Here is a 22,628-nt window from a genome sequence, read left to right on the forward strand (position 1 = left end):
TATCATTAGAGCGAATAGATAACTTACAGAATAGGAGAAAATATTAGCATTCTACACATCCAATAAAGGGCTGATAACAAGACTCTATATAGAACTTAAGAAAATTAACAAGAAAAAATGAAACAACCCTATCAATAAATGGGCAAAGGATATGAACAGAAACTTTTCAAAAGAAGACAGAATAATGGCCAGGAAACATATAAAAAGTGCTCAACATCTCTAATCATCAAGGAAATGCAAATCAAAACCACAATGAGGTATCACCTAACTCCATTGAGAATGGCCTTTATCAAAAAGTCCCAAAACAACAAATGATGTCCTGGATGTAGAGAGATAGGAACACTCTTACACTGCTGGTGGGACTGCAAATTAATACAACCCCTGTGGAAAATAATTTAGAGATATCTCAAAGAGCTAAAAGTTGAAATACCATTTGATTCAGCAATCCCACTACTAGGCATCTACCCAAAGGAAAAAAAAGACATTCTATAAATAAAGACATCTGCACTCAAATGTTTATGGCATCCCAATTCACAATTGCAAAGATGTGGAAACAACCCAAGTGCCCATCAATACATGAGTGGATTAATAAAATGTGGTATATGTATACCATGGAGTTCTACTCAACTACAAAAAACAATGGTGAACTAGCATCTCTTATATTATCCTGGATAGAGCTTGAGCCCATCCTTAGAAGTGAGGCATCACAAGAATGGAAAAACAAGCACCCACATGTACTCGCCATCAAACTGGTACTAACTGATCAACACTAAGGTGTTCACATGGTAGTAATATTCACTGGGTGCAGGTCACATGGAAGGGGGTGGAAGGGGAGTGGTGGGGGTGAGTAAACACAACTAATGGATGCAGAGCACAATGTATGGGGGATGGGCACACTTGCAGCCCTGGATTGGGTGAGGCAAAGGCATTATATATAACCAAAATGTTTGTACCCCCATAATATTATGAAATTAAAAAAGAACTTCTTTTTTATTTAAAAAAATAAAAATATTAACGCAGTGTAAAAAATAAGCCACACACTGAAAGAAGATATTTGCAACAATTGATAAAGAATTAGTGTCTAGATTATATAAAGAATGTTAATGAATATCATTTAATGTCACTGAAAATTAACATTAGCTTAAAGGAGCATTTGATGAAGTAAAGGACCGTAATTACATATTAAAAAAAAGAATGTTAATGACTCAATATGAAAGAAATAAGCACCCCAATAGTGAATGGAGACACAGGCATGAATAGGTTCTTATAGGAGGAAACATGACCAAAAATCATGTGAACAGATAACCAGTCCCATCTTTAATTAATACAATGCAAATTAAAACAAGATGTTTAATTAATAGCCAAAAATATAAAATTATTAAGTGTCATGAAAGATGTGAAGCAAGAGAACCCTAATAGCTGTTGGGATAAGTATACCAGATTTCACTGAATCTAAAAATATCACTAACTTAAGATACTCTATTATTCTAAATACAACTCCAGAAAAGGAAACAAAAAACAAGACAAAAAGTCCCACCAACTCAATGCTTTTTATCACTTGTAATTTTTAAGGTATATATATTGAAAGATTTCTTTTAGAGTTATCAGAGGTTTTTTTAAACCGTGTATCTTGTGCATTCAAAACTGAAGAAAATATAATTGATTAAGGTATTTCTAAAAATGTTTTATAATCACATTTGACTTTTCTGAATCCCTTTTGAGTAAAAATTGCAATGCCCATGTTTTTTCAAACAATATAAGCTCTCTGCCATTCAAAATGTGAATAGCAGTTCTCTGAAAAGGAATTTAGAGAAAAGAGACTTTATTCCTCTGAACAGTTTGCAAACTGGGGAGTTGGAGCCTTTGGTATCAAATGAAGGTGGCTTCCACAGAACACAGGGAAGGTTTGTCTGTTATAGGGAAAGTTTTCATCCAGATTACCTCTCTGGTCTGCTTATGCAAACGAGGGAATCAAACTTTCTTAGTTCTGATTGGTTGACATAGGTCACAGACTATTGGTTGGTTCAAGCTTCGTAAGGGAGCTATGAAAGGCAGCTATGAAAGACCCAAAGTTAAGCACTCATGTGGTTTTCTGCGAACTCATAGTGTAGCATATGACTTCTAGTCAGCAGTGGTCACATGGCTCCAATTTGAATTTAGGCCAAGGTAGCTACTCAGGATTCATCTTGATGGATTGACTCTTGCAAGGTTCACAAAACCCTTGCTCATGCAGCAGTTTCAACACGTGTGTAAACTTGTCTACTCTCCTCCCCTTGAGAGGTGGACCCGTGTTCCCTCTCACTGAATCTTGGCAGCCTTGTGACTGCTTTGACCAATGGAATGCAGTGGAAGTGATGTGTGACTCCCAAGGTGATGTCACAAAAGGCTGTACAATTTCTGCCTTGTCCACTGGAAATACTCTTGGAACTCTGAGCTGTGAACAAAAATTCTCTAAAAAGGAATTTGGATGAAAGAAGCTTTGGTAAACAGTTTGCAAATGAGGCAGCCTCTGCCATAAAATGAAGGTGTGTTCCAGAGAACAAAGGGCAGGCTCAGGTTTTATGGCAAAATTTCACGCCCAGGTTCCCAATCAGGTCTGTTTATGCAAATGAAGGCTTGAAACTTGCTTAGCTTTGATTGATCAACTGAGCTGAGTCAAGATTGGTCAATACAGCTAATTAGTTGATACAGCTGAACCATGATTGGCTGGAACAGGTGAACTCTGATTCATTGGTTTCCAAGATGAAAGATAAAAGGTACAGGTTTTTGGGGATCTCAGAGTATATATGGGAGCCCTCCATAGTCAGCAAATGGTCACTTGGCTATATTTTAGATTTAGACCCCCACAACCACTCAGGATCCATCTTGAGAAATTAACTCTTTTGGGTCACATTTTTTCCACAGAGCCACCATGTAAAGAGTCCAAGCACCCTGAAGTCACCATGCTGTTAGGAAGCCCATGTCACATGGGGAGGCCACATGCAGGATCTCTGTTAACATCCCAGCTGAGCACAGCTTTTGAGTCCTCCTCCTGAGTTGCCACACTCTTGAGTGATGGCAAGTCATTCCAGTCCCCAATCACTCAAGCCATGTTGGCTGCACAAGTCTGCCCATTGGAGGCCCTGGACATGGGGAGCCCTCCCTGCTCTGCCCTGTCTGAATATCCTCAGAACCTGTGAGCATAATGAAATGGTTCTTGCGGTGGTTTGGTACACGGCAGTAGAGAACTGGTACGTCCCTTATTCACAAGGATGTTGACAACATCCCACAGTCTTCATCTCCTTATAGATCCTGCCCTCCCCTGGGGGATGCCAGTGTCCACACAGTGCCCTCTCCGTCTCCAACCCTCTGGCCTCCCACCTTTTCCTCCTCACCCACAGTGACTTCCTTACCTAAGTTACCTCAGGCAGCTCTGTCACTTAACAAAAAGGCAGGTTCTGTGGGGATTTGAAGGGACACATGTGAGGACATCAAGGAACATGGAGGCTTCCTCTTACACCTTCTACGGTCCTATGAGTCCCCCTTAGGATGGTCAGTGTGTAGGGCAGAGCTATAGGTCACAAAGTCACCATGTCAACCTTCCTGTCAATCATAACAACAGGGAATTCTGCCCCAAGAGTGGGGGAAGGGCAGGCAGGTAGCTGAGGCAGGTGTCCCGAGAGCGAGCTACTGACCCTAGTCCCTGCAGTCTGGGCAGGTACCTGGTGTTAGGCCACAGTGCTCACTGCAGAAGGGGTGTGGCCCCAAGCACAGGTAGAGGTGGCAGAGAGGGTGGCCAGAGGTGGCTGGTGCTCAGAGAACCTGGGTCCAGGCCCAGGGTCCCAAGAGTAAGCTGGGGTCACAGGGACAGCCAATAAAATGGGGAGCCAGAGCCCCTGGGTGCCTGGCTTCACCCTTGTCCTGCTGCTGTTGCTGCCACTTCCGTTGATGCTTAGCATGGAGACCTTCCAGTACCATCGCCCTGGTGGTAGAATCATCTATGACTACCCAAACACAGACTCCATGAACTTCCAAGAGCAGAATGAGAGGCCTGACAAAGGCCCTGAGAACACGAGTCAGGACTACTGCAATGGAGCCTTTGACATCTACTTCATTGTGGACAGGTGAGTGGTCCGTATGACACTGGTCCAAGAGCTGCCATACCCTGGGTCACTACAGGCAGGACATGGCCCTAAAGAGGGGCAAGTTTGGTCTGTTGGTCAGATAGGGGGAACCAGTCGTTTGTGGTCTCCTTGTCTCCAGCAGAGGAAGGTGAGGGAACAGCCACAGGGTATTTGAGTGGCTCTGTCCCTCCAGCAGCTTGGCCCGAATTTTTGTGCTCATAACCATAAGCAGTTGCTTCTCAGCAGTTGTTTGAAGCTTACTGTAGGTTTTTGCCTCCCATTCTCAGAGATCGCTTTGTTGATTCTGTTGGGCACTCTAATAGTGTCACTGCTTAGAAAAGTCCCTTGCTTTGCAGCTTCTAAGTGCTTTTTCTACACCCTGGAGAGCCCGTGACAGTTCCTGCACTTTCAGGAACAGCTTGGTCTGTCTCGATGTGGCCCTGGGACAGCTTAGTCTGTGCATTGGGTGCCTTCCAGCTCTCAGGAAGGAAAGGGGGCGGGTCTTCAGTCCTGGCGACATTGTCTTGGTTGCCTTTCGGCTGCCACTGTGGGGAGGGACAGACTTGGTGGTTACTCTCCAGTAGCAGTGGAGCAGCTGTCAGTGGTGTTGAAGCGCTTCGCTGTACCCAGAGCCCTGCCCCCGCGCTCCTGCATCCTCAAATCCCCCCTGGGCTGTGAGGAGCGCAGGCATTTTTCTAACCTATTTCCAGGCCAAGGGGGGCTCCTGGAGGCTAGTGAAGCCCAGAGGCAGGTGTTGTGACAAGACTTGGGCGTCCTGCGCTGTGCTCTTCCCGCCATCCCAGGTGGAGCTCCCTCGACGTTCTCTTTCCCCTGGACGCTGATGCTTGGCCACTGCTCGGCTGCTCTCGGGGAAGGGGCAGCCTGGTGTCGGAGGCAGGCAGACCCCACTCACCAGCCCCGTGGCCTTGGGCAAGTTGCTTCAAGTCTCTGTGCCTCAGTGTCCCCATCTGTGAAAAGGGTGTCTTCATACCCACCTTGCCAGGTGTGATGAGGAAGAAGAGAGAGTCCCTAGGTCAGAGGCAATAGCCGAGGGTGAGTGTGACGTGAACTGCCAGGCAAGGCAGAGTCACAGGCTGGGAACTCCCGGCACTGCAGGGGCCCTGTCCTGGTTCTGGCTGCAGCTCTGTGTCCTCCAGCGTCTGTTGTACACTGCAGTGTCACCTAGATATACCAAGTGCAATGGGCAAAGCATAGAGTTTGAGGATAGATTGGGATTCAGATCCATGGTAGCTGTGGAAATTATGACAAATTGCTTGACCTATCAGAGCCTCAGGTTGCTCATCTGTAAAATGGGAACAGTGCTGTGCGCAGATTGAGATGCAGTGCTGAGGAGGCAGTAGAATGCTGGAGAGGAGAAGGTTGCTCTTGAGTATGTGAGAATCACCACACAGAAGCGTGACGTTCATGGGGTACACGTTTGTAGACACAGTCATTACTGGAGGGGAGAAAAGCTGCCTGGCAGGTTCCCCTGAGCACACAACACACAAAAGACCACCGAACGCAGACGCAGAGAAAGAGCCCAGGCTAGGCACCAGCCTCAGCTTCATAGAATACTGTCTCTGGAACTTGGACAAAAACCTTAGGCCAAAAGCCTCTCACATTTCCCCTCAATAACCTAGAATAGTTCCCATCTCTGCAATGCTGTGCACACTGACACGGACGGCTGTGGATGCCAGAGACCTTGTACCTGGGCAGGTAGGACAGATGTGAGTGATTCTCTCCTACATGAAAGATGCGGGAGGCCTAGCCCCCTCCACCTCCTCACTCTCTGTGTAGGGAATAAGCAGAAGATAACAGGAACAAGGGTCAGGAAGTCAGGAAGGGAAGGGCTGCAGCTCTCCCTGCTGGTTGCCACATGAGGACACCAGGACAGCAGTGGCCAGGCCTGCTCCTGCCCTCCCCTGGAAGTTCCTGCTGGAAAATGCCTTCCCTGGCCAGCGGCTCAGCCTTGGAGACTGATAGAAAAGCTGGGAAACCAAGTGGTCTGAGGTGGCCATCCTCCCGTGCCTGAGGCCCAGGCTCCTATAGGGACTGTCTCCACCTGCCTCTGTGGGTGCTGGAAGTGTGAGGGAGTGAGCAGAACCTGCGGGTGTCATTCGGAGGCTCGGCAGGTCAGACCCAGGCTTCCAAAGGGATCCCCAGTCTGAGAAGACAGGTCTGATACCCAAGAGTGCAAGAGTCCAGCAGGGAATTTCAGGCCAGGTCTGGGTCACCCTCTGTGCCCGAGGCACCTGCTTTCAAGAGGCTGTGATGGCAGGGGTGCCAGAGAGCCCCGCCCTCACCCCAGTCACACAGACAGCGGCAATGGGGAAACCCGGGGCAAGTGTAGCACCAGGAGGGTCAACGTATCAGGATCGCTGGGGGGGCTTTTCCAACTGCCACATCCTACCACACTTCTCCGCTCCACATGGCATGAGGAGCTGTCCTGGTTAGCCACCAGAAGTGCCTCATCCCAGGAAGCTCCTCAGTCCCAGGCAGACAGGTCTGGGTGGTCACCTTAGACCACTCAACGGATGGAAGCCCCCACCCAGGATGACCGGGGTGATCACTGAGGGTGTGCCCAGCCCGCAGCTGTGTTGGGGTAGGGATGGGCTTGTTAAAGAGCCTGCTGTGTGGCTGGGGACACTCTGCCCACTCCATGAATGTGCCTCATGGCCCTGACTCACATCTCCTTTGTTTTCAGGTCCAATAGCCTGAAGTCCTGGCCTGACCTTTACACCTGTGTGCAGGACATCGCAGAGAAATACGTAAAGTATGGCTGCCGTCTCCGCTGCGCTGCAGGGAGCTTTCCCTCCAGCAGGCAGAGGGCGCATCTGATTAGATCTGGTGGGCAGGGGAGTCCCTCCTCGGGAGCACAGAGCCCGGGCTGGCATTCCAAAGCAGGAGCAGGCCAGCACCCACTGGTTCCATCTGGTCTCGGCAGCCGTGGCCGGCCCCTGCCTGCGGGCCAGGGCCAACTGCAGAGGCCACCGCCTGCCCTCGAGGACCTCGCAGGCCGGGGAGGGAAGTTAGGCAGACCAGCAGCTCAGTGACAACCATGGGTACACAGTGCTGAGGGCCCAAGAAAAGGGACAAAGAAGTCGCCAAGGAAGGTTAAAGGAAACAGAGAATTCCTAGGGACAAAGCCAAGGATGGCTTCCCAGGGGATGTGGAACTTTGAACTGGGTCTTGTAGGCTGGAAACGACATGGCAACAGGAGCCATGCAGGTGACCTGTGGTCCAGTGAGGGGTCTGGCTTGGCTGGGGCCTGGGACCAACTCAGGGGAGGGCTGGAGCCTGAGGCTAGGCAGGTCAGCTTGGGGTCAGGGACATAAGGGCTCGTGGTGCCAGCCCAGGGCCTCTGATTCCTGCTGGGAGCCACAGGAAGTCAGAGAAGGGGAGTGACATCATCAGGGTTGTGCTCCAGGGAGAAAAGTCTGATAACTGTGGGTGACCTGGGTGGTGACAAGAGCAGGAGCCGTGGGGAGCTCAGCTGGGGACGTGTGGCAGCAGCTTCCCTGAGGGCCACCGGGGGTCAGCGGGCAGAAAGTCAGTGGTCAGGGGAGGACAGGGAGGAGGTGTGCGTGGCTGCCAAGAGGGAGGATGATTTCTCCGAGATGGGGTGCAGAGACGAGGAGTTTCCCAGTAGAAAGGAGGCCAGTGGGCGGGAGGCCCTCGTGGAGGCGTGGGTGGTGTGGGTGCGTGTGTGCATCTGGGTGCTGGGAGTGCGGGGACGGAGCAGGACGCCGTCCTGACGTTCTCTCCCGGGGGCCCCACACCTCCGTAGGCCTCAGATTCCTTCACTAATTCACCTGGCCTCCCTGCGTCCCACACGGGCCCCAGCGTGGAAGAGCTGGGGTGGGGAGCAGGGGGTTGGTGCTCACCTGCTCCCGGGCAGCTCATGGATGCCCACTGGGGCCTGGGCCTGTGGCTTCTCACCGGCACGTATTTCCTCCCCAGCCCGAAGCTGCGAATGTCCTTCATCACCTTCTCTACAAAAGCTGAAGTCAACATCTGGCTCACCTCAGACAGGTAAGTGCTAGTGTGAACCCCCAAGGGAGTCCTGGTGGCTGGGCCACAGGGAGTTCCAGGGAGCTGAGGGGTTCCCTGAGACTTTGGGAGATCCTGCCAGCGCACAGGGGTGGGCCATGTAGAGCACCCCTCAGTGCACACCCTGACCCTAGCCCCGGCTCCCCCATGCCCTCTGACCCCTGGCTGCACTGGACCTGCAGGGTCCTGTCCCCCAGAGTTCTCGGCCTCCCACCCTCTGTCCCTGCCCTCCCTCTGTCCTGCCTCCTCCCCTGGGCGGTGGCTGTGAGGATCCCTTGGCCCAGGGGGCTGGTGTGTGGGTCCTGGCGAACACGGCCTGTGCTGGGCACTGCTCTGTGCCTGTCCCTCTCTGCCCTGGCCAGTGGGGAAAGGAGACAGGGTCTGAGCCTGGGGCAGTGCTGGGAAATTTAGTGCAGGGGAGCTCGGTCCTGGGTGGGTCCTGACAGGGGAGCCCGTGGTGGGGTCCAGAGCCCCAGGCCAGGCTGGGGTGCTAGAACGAGGCAGGACAAGCAAGTATCCAGGGGGCTGGAGAGTCCCAGTAGGGGACCCTGGCCTGGGGGTGGGTGTCCTGAGGGTTCCAGATGGGCTGGGAGGTGAAGGATCCCTTGGGCTGCCCACATGTGGAGCTGGGTGCAGAGTGGGTGCAGCACAGAAGGGAGGTGAGGACGCTGAGCACTGGATGGGTGCCCAGGCCCCTAGGGCAGCTTCGAGGGGAGTAGGGAGGAGGTGCCGCTCCGAGGGCTGGGCAAGGCTTGGGGGGGGTGTCCTGTGCTGTGGGTTTGGGAGAGAGACCTGAGTGGGCCTGAGGGGAAAGAATCAAGGACGAGGGGAAGGACCCTGGCTGGTGGCCAGAGAGCAGTGGGAGCTGGGCTGAGCAGAGCCCGGTGTGGCCTCCCTTGGGGCGTGGCAGGGCCTGGCCTCCCCCCTGGGCTGGGCCGGGCAGGGCTCGCAGAGCTGCCCCCTTGGCGGGTCTCTGCCTGCAGCATGGGGAGGCTGTCAGGATCCACGCTCTGCTCAGCCTTGCTGTGCTGCCTCAGCCGTCACATTGCATTAGGCTGACCCTGGGCTCCCCTTGCCTGTCCCAGTCCTGCCACCAGAACCAGCCCTGCCTGCCCCAACCCGTCCTGTCCGCTCTAACAGTGGCTGACAGGCCTCATCCCAGAGCCCGCCTGGGGATCAGCTCAGCTGCCCCCACGCACAGCCTTCGGGGTGCTCTCCCCGCCTCTGGTCTTTGTGCATCAGGAGCACAGGCAGCCAAGGGGCCCCAGGGCTCTGAGTAAGATTTGCTGCTTCCTTGGCAGGATAAAGGGGAGGGGGAGGGGGAGGAGGGATGGAGTCAGGCCAGAGGTCTGAGGCCGTGGGGGATGGGTGCAGGCCTGGGGGCTTAGCAGGTGACCTTTCCCACACGCAGCCTTTTCAAGTGAAAGATACATGGCCAACCTGAGGGTGCCTGGGGACAGGGTTAGGCTAGAGTGAAGGTTAGTATGGCCAGCCCCATTGCCAGGCCCTGACTGGCAGTTGCACACTCTGGGTTAGGGTTACGGTTTGGGTCAGGGTTCGGAAAGCTGGTCCCTTGGGAGGGCCGGGCTCACAGCTACATGTCCCTGGGAAGCTCTGACACTCACCATGGATGGTCCAAGCAGGGCCCTTGGTGATGTCCCCAAGGCCTGCATTCCCTGAGACCGGAAGGACCTCAGACAGGGCCAGGCCATACCCACTGACATGGGACTAGCCAATCAGCCCCCAACCGCCCTCCCTGCCACTGCTCACTAAATCACAGAAAAAGACAGAAAATCTGCTGTCACACTCACAATGAGGAATGGGCAGGACATGGCTCTTGCCCAGCCCCCTCACCCATCCAGGCAGGTGTCCACAGTGGACAAGGGCTCCAGGCTAGCTTGGGAGTTGTTTCTGAACAGTCAAACCCCTTCACCTCCATCCGCTTTTTTATATTTTTTTCAGAAAAAGCATTCATGACCAGCTTACCCTATTAAAGGACATTGAACCTGACGGAGAAACTAACTTGCACGAAGGAATTAAAAAGGTATAGTCCTGTAGATCTCAGAGAATCTGTTCCAGGATCCCAACTCTTACCTTTACTGGGTTCACCTCACGGTCCATCTCCATATTTCTTCATTTCCTTGCAGGCAAATGAGGAGATTCGACAAGCCATCTCTGATGGTAAGTGCCTGCTGCCTGGATGGTGGTCAGGGACAGGGCACAGACCGGGGCCTCAGGGAGGTCTGTGTGCAGACCCCTGTGGCTGGTGGAGCACGTGGCGCCCCTGCTGTGAGCTCCAGGCTCCTTCCTGTGCAGGGCGCGGGGCCAGTCCCGGGTGCCCTGCGAACTCCCGAGGCTCACGCGTGTGTCCTTTCCTGGTTCTGAGCAAACAGGCGGTGTGGCCCTGCAGTGGGGCAGGGCGAGAAGGAGAGGAGGAAGCCGGGGGCCCTGAGAGAACAGCGCTTCCCCTCACTGGCTTCTTTGTCCTTCTCCCGCCCAGTGTGCTCTCCAGCCGACTTGCACCCCACCACTGTGTCTCAGATGGTGCAAAAGGCCGTGCAGGGCGCAGCCGACCCCTGTCCGTCCACTGTGGGGCTGCGGCTCCTGTCGGGAGGGAGGGAGGCGCCTGCTGCCAAAGGGGTCAGGGCCCTGCCCGGTGCATCTGACCTGGAGTTCTGACTCACGGGACCCAGTGCTGCCAGCAACAGGCCCACAGGCTCTGCCAGAGCAGGACCCGCCCCCACAAAACCCCCTGAGCCTGCTTTTCACAGCAGGGTCTGGCTCAGCTCCTCTGCCCATGGCCCAGGCTTCTGCTTGTGGGGTTGTGGCCGCACTACCCTTCAGGCAGAGGGGTATGGTGTGTCAGGTGGGGGAGGTCAGGCAGCCTGCTGGGAAGGCCCTGAACCACCTCTGTCCCCATCTGTAAAATGGGTCCTGGGCTGAGGCCCTTGTCACTCTGGGAGTCTCTGGGTGGCGGGTGCTCAGGTCTAGGCACCCTCTCCCCAGGAGGATGAGCTGCGGGGAGCACCCGGCCATGTCCTGAAGTGTCAGTGCTGTGACCCTGGCAGCCTGGGGCAGTCTCAGGGCTTCTGGAGTCACCCTGGTGCCTTTGCTGACCAGGCCACTGCTTGCTTCTCTTGCAGATGTCCAGGTGTCCAGCGTGATTCTCATTTTGCTCAGTGGAAAACTGGTGCCAGAATCACTTCAGAAGACACAGGAGGAAGTGAGTGCATCCCATCATCCCCAGCCCCTTGCCGCACGTATTCTGGGGACTGGCACTCCATGCCTTCTTGTTCTCAGCTCGCCAAGGCACGGAGAATGGGGGCGTACATCTACTGCGTGAGTGTCAACGGGAAGAGCAGACAGCAGGTAACTCAGGACAGGTAACCAGGTGCCAGTGTTGAGCCCAGTTGGGGAAAGGTGTCACAGGCGGCTTTCCCAGGGCCACGCAGAGGGTGCTCTTCTAACCTGCCCTAAGGGACTCAGGGCACTGATGGCCACTGCAGAAGGCATTAACAGTGTGTTCCATAAATGCTCCCACAGCAGAGGGGAGGGTGGAAACTTCTCGCTCGCCGAGAGTGGGCTGCTGGCAGGGCCAGGGGCTTTCCCTCAGAGTCTGCCATCCCACTGTCCCCGTGGCATGTGGGCAAGACGCTGTCTCCTGGGCCTGGGAATTTGCTGTATCCTGACCCCCTGGCTGGGGCTCCAAGCCACCTCCTCTCTCCGTAGGTAGGAGCACTTGCAGACAGTCCAGAGCACGTTCTCGCGGTAGGCAACGGCCCCGCTGAACTGTATGGCCTAGTGGACTCGGTGAGTGGGCTGCAGCCAGGGCAGGGGCAGCCAGGCACCAGTGCCCCGAGGTTCAAGCTCCCTGCCCTTTGCACCCCTATCTCTGTTCTAGATCGGAACAAAGGCCTGTCTTGAGGTTAGATCTGTGGAGCCTTCCACTGTGTGTGTGGAAGGTAAGAGCTGCGGCGTCACTGCTGTGGGCATGGCAGTGTGCAGAGGGGTGTGTGGAGTGTGTGCGTGGCTCTGTGAGTGTGCAAACTGTGCTCTGTGTGGTGTGGCACATTTCTGCTGTTTGGTGTTTGCATGTGCTGTGTGATGTCTGTGTTGTGCATTGTGTGTGATGTGGGTGATATGTGTGGTATATTTATGGTTGGTATGGTGTGTATGTTTCTGGTGTGGCATGTTTATGTGGTGTATGTCATATATGTGTGCTGTGTGTGAGGTGTGTGTGGTGTGGTGTGTTTCTGTGTGTGTTGTGCCTGTGTGCATGTGGTGTGTGCACGTGTGCATGAGTGGGAAAGTGTGTGGTGTGTGCACGTGTGCATGAGTGGGAAAGTGTGTGGTGTGTGCACGTGTGCATGTGTGGGAAAGTGTGTGGTGCGTGAATGTGTGCATGTGTGGGAAAGTGTGTGGTGCATGCACGTGTGCATGAGAGGGAGAGTGTGTGGTGTGTGCACGTGTGCATGATTGGGAAAGTGTGTGGTGTGTGCACGTGTGCATGAGTGGGAAAGTGTGTGGCATGTGCACGTGTGCATGTGCAACACAGAAACAGACGAGAGCAGCAGGGCCCGTCCCAGAAGCCCAGGCTGCTGCGGGACCTGGAGCGTCTCTGTCATTCACCACGTCAACGACATGGGGGAGAGAAACCAGGCGCTTGTCTCAATGGGTGAAGAAAAGGGATCGGCACAGTCCAACGTCCTCAGCACACTAGGAACAGGAGGGACCCGCACTGCCTGACAAAGGCATCACACAGGCACCAGGGCTCACAGCCCCTAGTGGTTACACCAGCACCCATCCCTGAGGTCAGGAAAGTGACAAGGACACCCTCTCCCCAGCTGAGGCCCCTGCACCAGTGTGGGGAGGACGTCCTGTGTGGTGTAAGGTGGCGACATCCTGTGTGCTGAGCTCTGTGGGTGCAGGTGGGGCCCCCACACCATGGGGCGTTTGTACGACTGCGGCTGCCCTGGGTGACCTTCCTCTGTGGGGACAGCACTCAGCTGGGTGCAGCTGGATCCAGACCAACCGCGGGCTCTGGCCTCAGTGTTCCTGACTGGAAGGCGCCCTTGCACTAGGCTGTGGGGACAGACACACCATGCTCAAGTGCGAGCTCTGCACCCGTGGGCACACAACCTGGAGCAATTGCCAGGCGCCTGCCAGCTCCAGCGGAGCCTCCCGCGAGCAGAGATGCTGCCGCCAGGTGTGTCGTGAGATGTACAGGCCGTGCGCTGTGCAGAGGCTGGCGCAGGACTGGCAGCTGGTAGGGCCCGAGAAGCAGTAGCTGGTGCTGATATTTCCCTCACTGCTCCTGGGCTCTGGTCCCCGTCCCTGTGCCCTGCAAGGGGTGGGGGTCGGGCAGGGGCTGCAGTGCTGGGGGGTAGAGAGACCCCCTGCCCCAAAGGGTCTCTTCCTGCTGCTCCTGCTGTAAAGCAGCCTGGCCGTGCAGCCGGCCTGACAGCTGCAGCCCCTCATGTCCCCTGGACACACACAGGTCATGGCTTTGGAACAGCCCTGTCAAGGCCTAGGTGACAATGTGAGTTGTCACTCCTCCCTCCCAGCAGCTGAGTCGAGCTGACAGGTGCCCTCTGCCCACCGGCTCAGCACACTGCCTCTGCCTGCATGGCCAGCGGTCCCAGCCCTGACCTGGCAACTGCTTTATGCAAAGCTGCCCTGCACAGGGGGACAGTCCCATGGAGGGAAAGTCCAAGGCAGCATTCTGACCCCACGTGAAGTAGAATGAGCCTTTGCACCAAGAGACCCTGAGAGCCATGGAGTGTGCCGGGGAGCCTAGGAAGGGAGGCCAGGGGAGGGCAGGCCGTCCCGGCTCCAGCACTCAGCCTCTGGGCCTTGTACCCAGCATGGCAGAGGCCTCCGCTGGCCTCCCTGCCTCAGGCCTGGCCTCCAGCCCAGCCTCCGCACAGGGCCTGAGGGTCTGAGCTGACCACTTCCCTCACCCCAGCCTGGCTGGGGTGTCTGAGGCCCCTTGGCAGGGCCACCAGGCCCTCCAGGGTCCAGTCTGTGTTCTGGGCCCCCACTGTGCAGAGGCAGGGCTGAGGGGTCACAGGCTTTCTGAAAGCCTTTGCTCAACTTAGGGGCTGAGCCCACCCATCCCTTGAGGCCCCCCTCACAGGACACCTCACCCTGGAAACCTTCCCTGCTTGATGGCCCCTCTGACTTCCTCCAGCCCACTGCTTTGTTCTGTCAGTCTCATCAGTCACTTGTCACCCAGGATGTACTGTGACTTCTGCATGTCTGTGTCCACCACATAATGTCTCATTCAGTTCTTTGTTGACTTCCAACTTTTTATCATGGAAATTTTCAAAGCTACAGCAGAGTAGAAAGGATTGAGCAAGGAACACCCCATATCCACCACCAGGACTTTACAACTAATATCTGACTGTGCTTCCTCTACCTCCTCTCTGTGTGTGTTTGTGTGTGTGTGTGTCTGTCTGTCTGTCTCTCTCTCTCTCTCTCTCTCTCTCTCTCTCTCTCTAAATCCATGTTATATTTTGATGCATTTTAAAATAGGTTGCAGTCATCAGGCTAGTTCACCCCTAAACCCTTCAGTCTGCATATCTTTAGTTAGGGGCCTATATTTGTTTACATTTTCTTTTAGAAATGTATAAATCTTAAGTGTATGATCTGATGAATTTTGACAAGAACACACAACACCTGTGCCACCCCAGACCCTGTGAGGATGCAGAACATTACCACGATGCCCAGACCCTGTCCCAGGAGGTCCTACCCACGTGCCCGCCAGGCAGCTGCTATTCTGATTTTTCCAGCCATAGAAAGGTTTGCCTGTTTGGAAACATCTCAACAGTGGGATGGTAGAGTAGGAGGAAAGGTCTGGCTTTCTGCCCACAGGTCCCTGGCTCCAAGATGGCCAAATGTGTTGCTGCAGGCTGTAGGTGGCTGCATGACATTCTTCCTCCTGGATGTGACTGACCCAGAGTGGGTGTCCCCCCACTCTGCCCCATTGGGCACATCCCGTGGTGGCCCACAGTACGACATGGTACAACGAGGCCTTTCCCCTGAGGCCTGCATCCAGGGGATGCTGAGCTGCGTGGCTGGAAAACCCATTCTGTGGAGTGGCTGGGGCAGGCAGTGCTGGGCAGGGCAGGGCTAGCCAAAGACCCTGTGCCATGCAGGGACACCCCTGTAGCCAGCCTGGGTAGCCACTGTCCCTCCACTATGTTGAGGTTGCCCCTTGGTCCATCATCCTCACTTCCCAGAGATAACCGCCAAAAACAATTGATAATTTATACATAGATGTCTATCTACATATTCTTGAAAAAGATATTTTTATGCAAATGGGATCATCTGGCATATGACATTTTCAACCTCCTGCATAGTACAGGTTGAGGTTTTTAAATTTGAAAATTGAAATTCAAAATGTTCCAAAATTCACAAGTCTTTGAGCACAGAACTGGTGACCAAAGGAAATGTTAACTGGAGCATTTCAGATTTTGGATTTTCACATTTGGGGTGCTCATCCAGTAAGAACAATGCAAATATTCCAAACTCCACACAAATGGGAAAAACAAAATGCTTCTCATCCCACACATTTCGAACGGGGAGTACTCTATCTGTATTCCATTACATGGATGGACCTACTTTATTTCTTCACTCTCCCTTGATGGATAATGAAGTTGGTTCCGGATTTGTCACTATTACTACCCATGCTCCTGCGGACACCTGATGTTTACCTCTCTGTGCACGTGGCTCCCTAGTACCCTGGGTTGGAGACCAGAAGTAGAGTGGCTGCATTATAAGGGCACACATGTGTTAAGAGCTGGTCAGTAGTGTTGTATTTCTGTCCAAATGGCTGTGACAAACAGCATGTGGCTGTCCCAGTCCTCACCCCTCCCCAGCCCAAGGGATTTTCTTTTGTCATTCTTCTTGCAAGTTGGCAGCCTTCCCTTGCTGCTCAGTAAGGCATGGACTTCACTCCCTGGCCTTAGGGAGCACCTGAGGATTTCAGGGTGGCAAAGCCCTGGCTGAGTTTCCCTGTGGAAGGGCCAAGGCAGGTGTCTTTCATGGACTCCTTGGGTCAGGGCCCGTTCAGCAAGAGGCCCCCTGAATGCTCAAGGCCCAGCTACCTCCTCTTGGACCCTCAGTGACACCAGATGAAAATTTGGCCTGGCAGAAACACAGATGTTTGTTCAGACACAACTGCTTCCTTGTAGGAGCCCCCCAGGAATTCAGTTTTGGGGATGGACCGCCATGAACAGTGAGATACGAGTGCACACAGCCCTCTGCTCTTCCTCACTCAGACTTTTGAATGTTGCCCTTGCAGAATCCAAGCAAGTGGTTATTCATGGATACGGCTTTAATAATGCCAAGGGGAAGGACCAAGTTATTTGCAGATTCAAGTTCAGCACATCCAAAGTCATTGGTGAGTAGCGTTCTCCAAAACCTAAAATGTTCCAGTGAGCATTTCCTTGGAGCATGATGTTGACATTCAAGTTTCAGATTTTGGATCATTCTGGATTTCTGATTTTTGGACTAAGGATGCTCACTCAGCCTGTGGTTGCACTAAGTAAGATCACATGGGTAGAGCAGTTGGTGCATAAGAGGGCTTTATAATTTTTTAAATTTTGTACATTTGTGGGATGCAAGTGCAATTTTGCTACATTGATATGTTGCATTGGGGTGAAGATCAGGGCATTGCTCCATCATTGGAGCAACACACATTGGCATTGTATCCACCAAGCCACCTTCCGTCATCCACCCCCTGAGTCTCCAATGCCTATGATTCCACACCCTGCTGTACACATTATTTAGCTCCAACTTATAAGAGAAAACATGCAGTATTTGTCTATCTGTGCCTGAGTCATTTCACTTAAGAAAATGGCCTCCAGTTCCATTCATGTTTCTGCAAATGACAGGATTTCACTCTTTTTTAGGATAGAGTAGTATTCCCTTGTGTATATACCACAATTTCTTTATCTAATCCTCCATTTATGGGCAATTAGGTTGATTCCACTTTTGCTGTTGTGAATAGTGCTGCATTAAACATGTGAATGCAGTAACTTTTTGATACAATGATTTCTTTTCCTTTGGATAGATAACCCAGTAGCAGAATAGCTGGATTGAATGGTAGGACTATTTTTGCTTCTTTGAGAAATCTCCGTACTGTTTTCCATAGAGGTTATAGTAGTCACATTCCTCCCAACAATGTATAAGAGTTCCCTTTCCTCCACATCCTCAGCAACCTCTGTTATTTTTTGTCATTTTTAGTAATAACGATTCTAACTTGTGTAAGATGGTATCTCATTATGGTTTTAAATTGCATTTCTCTGATGTCATCATGTGCTTGTTAGTCGTTTGCCTTTTTTTGAAAAATGTCTATTGGTGTCCGTAGCCTTTTTAATAAGATTATTTGGGGTTTTTGTTGTTGTTGTTGTTGCTGCTGTTGACTTCTTTGAGTTCCTTGTGAATTCTGGATGTTAGTCCCCTGCCAGATGTATACTTTGTACATATTTTCTCCCATTCTGCAGATTGTCTATTCATTCTGTTGATTATTTCTTTTGCTGTGCAGAAGCCTTTTAGTTTAAGTACTATTTGCCCATTTTTATTTTTGTTGTCTGTGCTTTTGAGATCTTAGTCATGAATTCTTTAATTTATCTTGAGTTGATTTTTGTATGTGGTGAGAGATGGGGGTCCTGTTTCATTCTTCTGCATGTGGCAACCCAATTTCCCCAGCACCATGTATTGAAAAGGGTATCCTTTACCCAGTATGTGCGCTTCCGGACTTTGTCAAAGATCATGGGCTCTAAGTACTTGGCTTTGTTTCTGGGTTCTCTATTCTGTTCCATTTATCTATGTGTTTACTTTTATACCGGTCCCATGCTCTTTTGGTTACTACAGCCCTGTAGTATAATTTGAAGCCAGGCAGTCAGGCAATGTGATGCCTCCAGCTTTGTTCTTTTTGTTTAGGATTGCCTTGGCTGTTTCAGGCTCTTTATTGGTTCCATGTAAACTTTAGAATTGTTTTTCTACTTTTGTGAATAATAATGTTGGTATTTTCATAGAGATTGCATTGAATCTGTAGATTGCTTGGGACAGTATGATCATTTAAAGAATATTAATTCTTCTGATCCATGAGCATGGGATGTTTTTCCATTTGTTAGTGTCACCGACAATTTCTTTTATCAGTCTTTTGTAGTTTTTCTTGTAAAGATCTTTCTCCTCCTCAGTTAAATATATTCCTAGGTATTTTATTTTTTTTGTAGCCTTTGTCAATGAAATTGCCTTCTGGATCTGGTTCTTGGCTAGATTGTTATTTGTGTATAGAAATACTACTTATTTCTGTGCATTGATTTTGTATCCTGAAATATTACTGAATTCATTTATCAAGTCTAAGAGTTTTTTGTGGAGTCTGTTAGAGTTTTCTAGATATAAGATCATATCATTAGTGAACAAGGATACTTTGACTTCCTCTTTTCCAATTTGAATGCTTATTATTTTTTTCTCTTGCCTAATTGCTCTGGCTAAGACTTCTAGTGAATGTTGAATAATATTGGTGATAATGGGCATCCTTACCTTGTTCCAGTTCTTAGAAGGAATTTTTCCAACTTTTCCCTGTTTAGTGTGATGTTGGCTGTGGGTTTCTCATGCATGGGCTTTATTATTTTGAAGTATGTTCCTTCTGTGCCTCAGTTGTTCAGGGTTTTTACCATGAAGGGATGCTGAATTTTTTCAAGTGATTTTTCTGTGTCAGTTGAGATGATCATATGACTTTTTTCCTTAATTCTGTTGATCTGATGTATCACATTTATTGATTTACATATGCTGAGCTATCCTTGCTTCCATTGTATAAAACCCACTTAATCATGGTGTATTATCCTTTCGATGTACTGTTGGATTCAGTTTGCTAGTATTTTGTTGTTTGCACCTATGTTCATCAAGGGTATTGGTCTGTAATTTTCTTTTTCGTTGGATCCTATTCTGGTTTTGGTATCAGGGTAATACCGTCCTTATAGAATGAGTTGGGGAGAACTCCCTCCTCCTCTATTTTTGGAACAGTTTCAGGAGCATTGGTATTAGTTCTTCTTTGTGTGTTTGGTAGAATTTAACTGTGAATACATCTGGCCCTGGGCTTTTTTTGTGGGGAGGGGGGCTGATTCTTTATTACTTACTCAATCTTGTTACTCATTATTGATCTGTTCATGAATTCTAGTTCTTCTAGGTTTAATCTTATGAGGTTTTATGTTTCCAGAAAGTTATCCATTTCCTCTGGGTTTTCTATTTTGTGAGCATATACTTTTTCGTAATAGTATCTAATGATTTTTTTTTATTTCTGTGGTATCAGTTGTAATGTCGACTTTTTCTGTTCTGATTTTGTTTATTTGGATGTTTTCACTTTTTGTCTTGGGTAGTCTACCTAGTGATTTATCAATTTGTGTATCTTTTTGTAGAAACAACATTTAGTTTCATTGATCTTTTTTATTGTTTTTTTGTCTCTATTTCATTTAATTCTTCTCTAATCTTTTGTTATTTCTTTTCTTCTGCTAACTTTGGGTTTGTTCTTGTTTTTCTAATTCCTTGAGGTATACTGTCAGGTTGTTACAATGGTGATCTTTCCAGTTTTTTCATGCAGGCATTTAGTGCTGTAAAGTCCCCTCTTAGCACTGCTTTTACTGTATCCCACAGGTTTTGGTATGTTGTGTTTTCATTCTCCTTCATTTCAAAAAATTTAAATTTCTGTCTGAATTTCTTTGGTGACCCAGTGATCATTCAGGTGCATCGTATTTAAATTCCATGTATTTGTACAGTTTCCAAAGTTCCTCTTGATGTTATTTCTCACTTTATTTAACTGTGGTCTGAGCAGATATATGGTATGATTTCAATTTTTTAAAATGTGTTGAGACTTGGTTTCTCACCTAACATGTATCTTAGAGAACTGTTATTGTACTGCTGCCTATATCTTTCTTTAGGCCTATGTAGTAACATTTGTTTTGTGAATCTGGGTGCTCTGATGTTGGGTTCATGTATATATAGGATTGTTCTATCTTCTTATTGAACTGATCATTTCATCATTATACAATTACCTTCTTTGTTTTTCTTTAGTGTTTGTGATTTAAAGTCTATTTTATCTGATGTACATAAATCTGTATTGGTACTCCTGCTAGCTTTTGGTTTCAGTTTGGGTGGAGCATCTTTTTCTACCCCTGTACGTTTAGTCTATATGTGTCCTTCTGGACAAGATGAGTTTCTTTTAGGCAGAATATAGTTGGATCACATTTTTTACATCCAATCTGCCAATCTGTATATTTTAAGTGGAACATTTAAGCCATTCAAATTCAAGGTTGATACTGATATGTAAGGTTTTGTTCCTGTCATAGTGTTAATTGTTTTCTAGGTTTTTAAATAAATTCTTTGTTTTTTTTTTTTTTTGTCCTTTTTCTCTGTCTTTTTGTCTTTGTTGTTTTGTGAAATTCTGTCATGGTTGCCATTTTATTCCTGTCTGTTCCTCCTTTGTGTGATTGTTTTATAAGACCTGTGGGTTCTGTCATGTCATGTGTTTTCATAATGGTGAATATCAACTTTTTGTTTCCACGTTTAAGACCCCTTCCAGCATTTCCTGTAGTGGCAGTCTAGTAGTGATGAATGCCCTTAGTGTTCGCTTATCTGGGAAAGACTTTATTTCTCCTTCATTTCTGAAGTTTATTCTGGCAGGTTATAAAGTCCTGGCTAACAGTTTTATTCTTTTAGCACTTTGAGAATGCCATCTCATTCTCTTCTGGCCTATAAGGTTTCTGCTGAGGAGTCTGATGGGTTACTAGATACTTTTCTCTTGCTAATTTTAAAATTCTTTCTTTGCTTTTAACTTCAGACATTCTGATTATAGTCTGCTGTGATGAAGTTTTTTTTGTAATACATTTGCCTGGGAATGACTGGCCTTTCTATATCTGGATTGCTAACTCTCTTACTAGAATTGGGAAGATTTCAATGATTATTTCCTTAAAAAGGTTTTCTAAACATTTTTATCTCTATTCCCCCTTGGGAACACCAAAAATTTGTAAGTTCAGTAGCTTTATGCAGTTCCAGACATTTCAAAGGTTTTGTTCATTCTTTTATATATTTTCCTCATTTTTTAAATTGGATTATTTCAAAAGACCTGTCTTCAAGTCCTGAGATTCTTTCTTCTGCTTGGTCTAGTCTATTATTGAAAGTTTCAAATGTATTTTGTGTTTTCTTCAATGAATTTTTCACTGCTAGAATTTCTTTTTATTTTTTTTAAGATAGCTATCTCCTTGGTAAGTTTCTCATTCATATCTTGAATTGATTTTCCAATTTCATTGTGTTGGTTTTCAGATTTCTCCTCTATCTCATTTAATTTTTTTAAAGTCAAAATTCTGAATTTTTTATCTGACATTTCAAATTTTTCTTTTTGTTTGAAATTTGTTGCTGGACAATTGTGGTCTTTTCAAGGTATCATATTTCCTTGCTTTTTCATGTTTCCTGTTTCTTTTCATTGGTAGCAGTCACATCTTCAATTTTTTGAAATTGCTTTCATAGGGCAAAATTTTTTCCTGAAGATATACATATATATGTGCGTGTATATATATGTTGTTGGTTGAGTAGGACACTTCGACTTTGATTTTGGGTACCTCCCATAGTGTGAACTTTGTATGATTTCTTTGGCAGTACACAGCATCTGTGGTGTCTGTCATTTCCTCTGTGGCTTAGGGTATGGTTATTAGTTGTGATGAAGTTACTAGATGTGATGAAGTTTTGCTGGCAATTTAGACACCAACTGAGTCAGTCCTCAGGCCCCCATGGTGGCAGCAGTGGACTAAGGTATGCCTGTTGGTACGCCTCAGAGCAACTTAGGCTGGCAACAGTGCTAGTGGGTCGTGAAGGGACGATTCTTGGGCCTCCAGGTGGCTGGCTCAAAAGCTAGTAGTGGGAACAGTGTGCTGGGTATGTGGGCAGCTGGTGTGATGTGGGTGATGTCAGTAACAGTGACGGAGCAACCCCCTGGGATCCCAGTAGTCCATGCTGGTGTTCCTGGTAGCTGTAATGGGTTGGAGGGGTTAGTCTCTAGTCCCACAGCCTCCCTTAGAAGGCCAGTGAGAATTGTACTAGGGGTGCATCAGAGTCCCTGCTCTGCCCTCTCCCTCCTTGGTATGAAGAAAGTTGCAGAAATATCAGCCCAAATTTGGCATAAGGGCAGGAAATAGACCAGTGTTAAACTCTTAAAATGGTGCCAACTGTGGGACTGCAACCAGAGAGGGCAGAGTCTCTCTCAGGCCAAAATCGTTGGCAAGAAGCTGTGGGGAACGTGGTCTGCTTAAGTTTTAGTCTCACAGAAGTCCACAGCAGGGCAGTGGGAATCATCCCAGAGGTGCCATGGAGTGCCCAGTCTCCCCTCCCTCTCGTCAGTTGGGCTGCAGATACAGTGGTGACAGCCTGGGCTCAGCCCAAAGGCAGGGTGCAGCCCAGTGTTCAACTCTCAGA

Source organism: Lemur catta, chromosome 14 (assembly GCF_020740605.2).
Source record: "Lemur catta isolate mLemCat1 chromosome 14, mLemCat1.pri, whole genome shotgun sequence".
Classification (NCBI taxonomy): Eukaryota; Metazoa; Chordata; class Mammalia; order Primates; family Lemuridae; genus Lemur; species Lemur catta.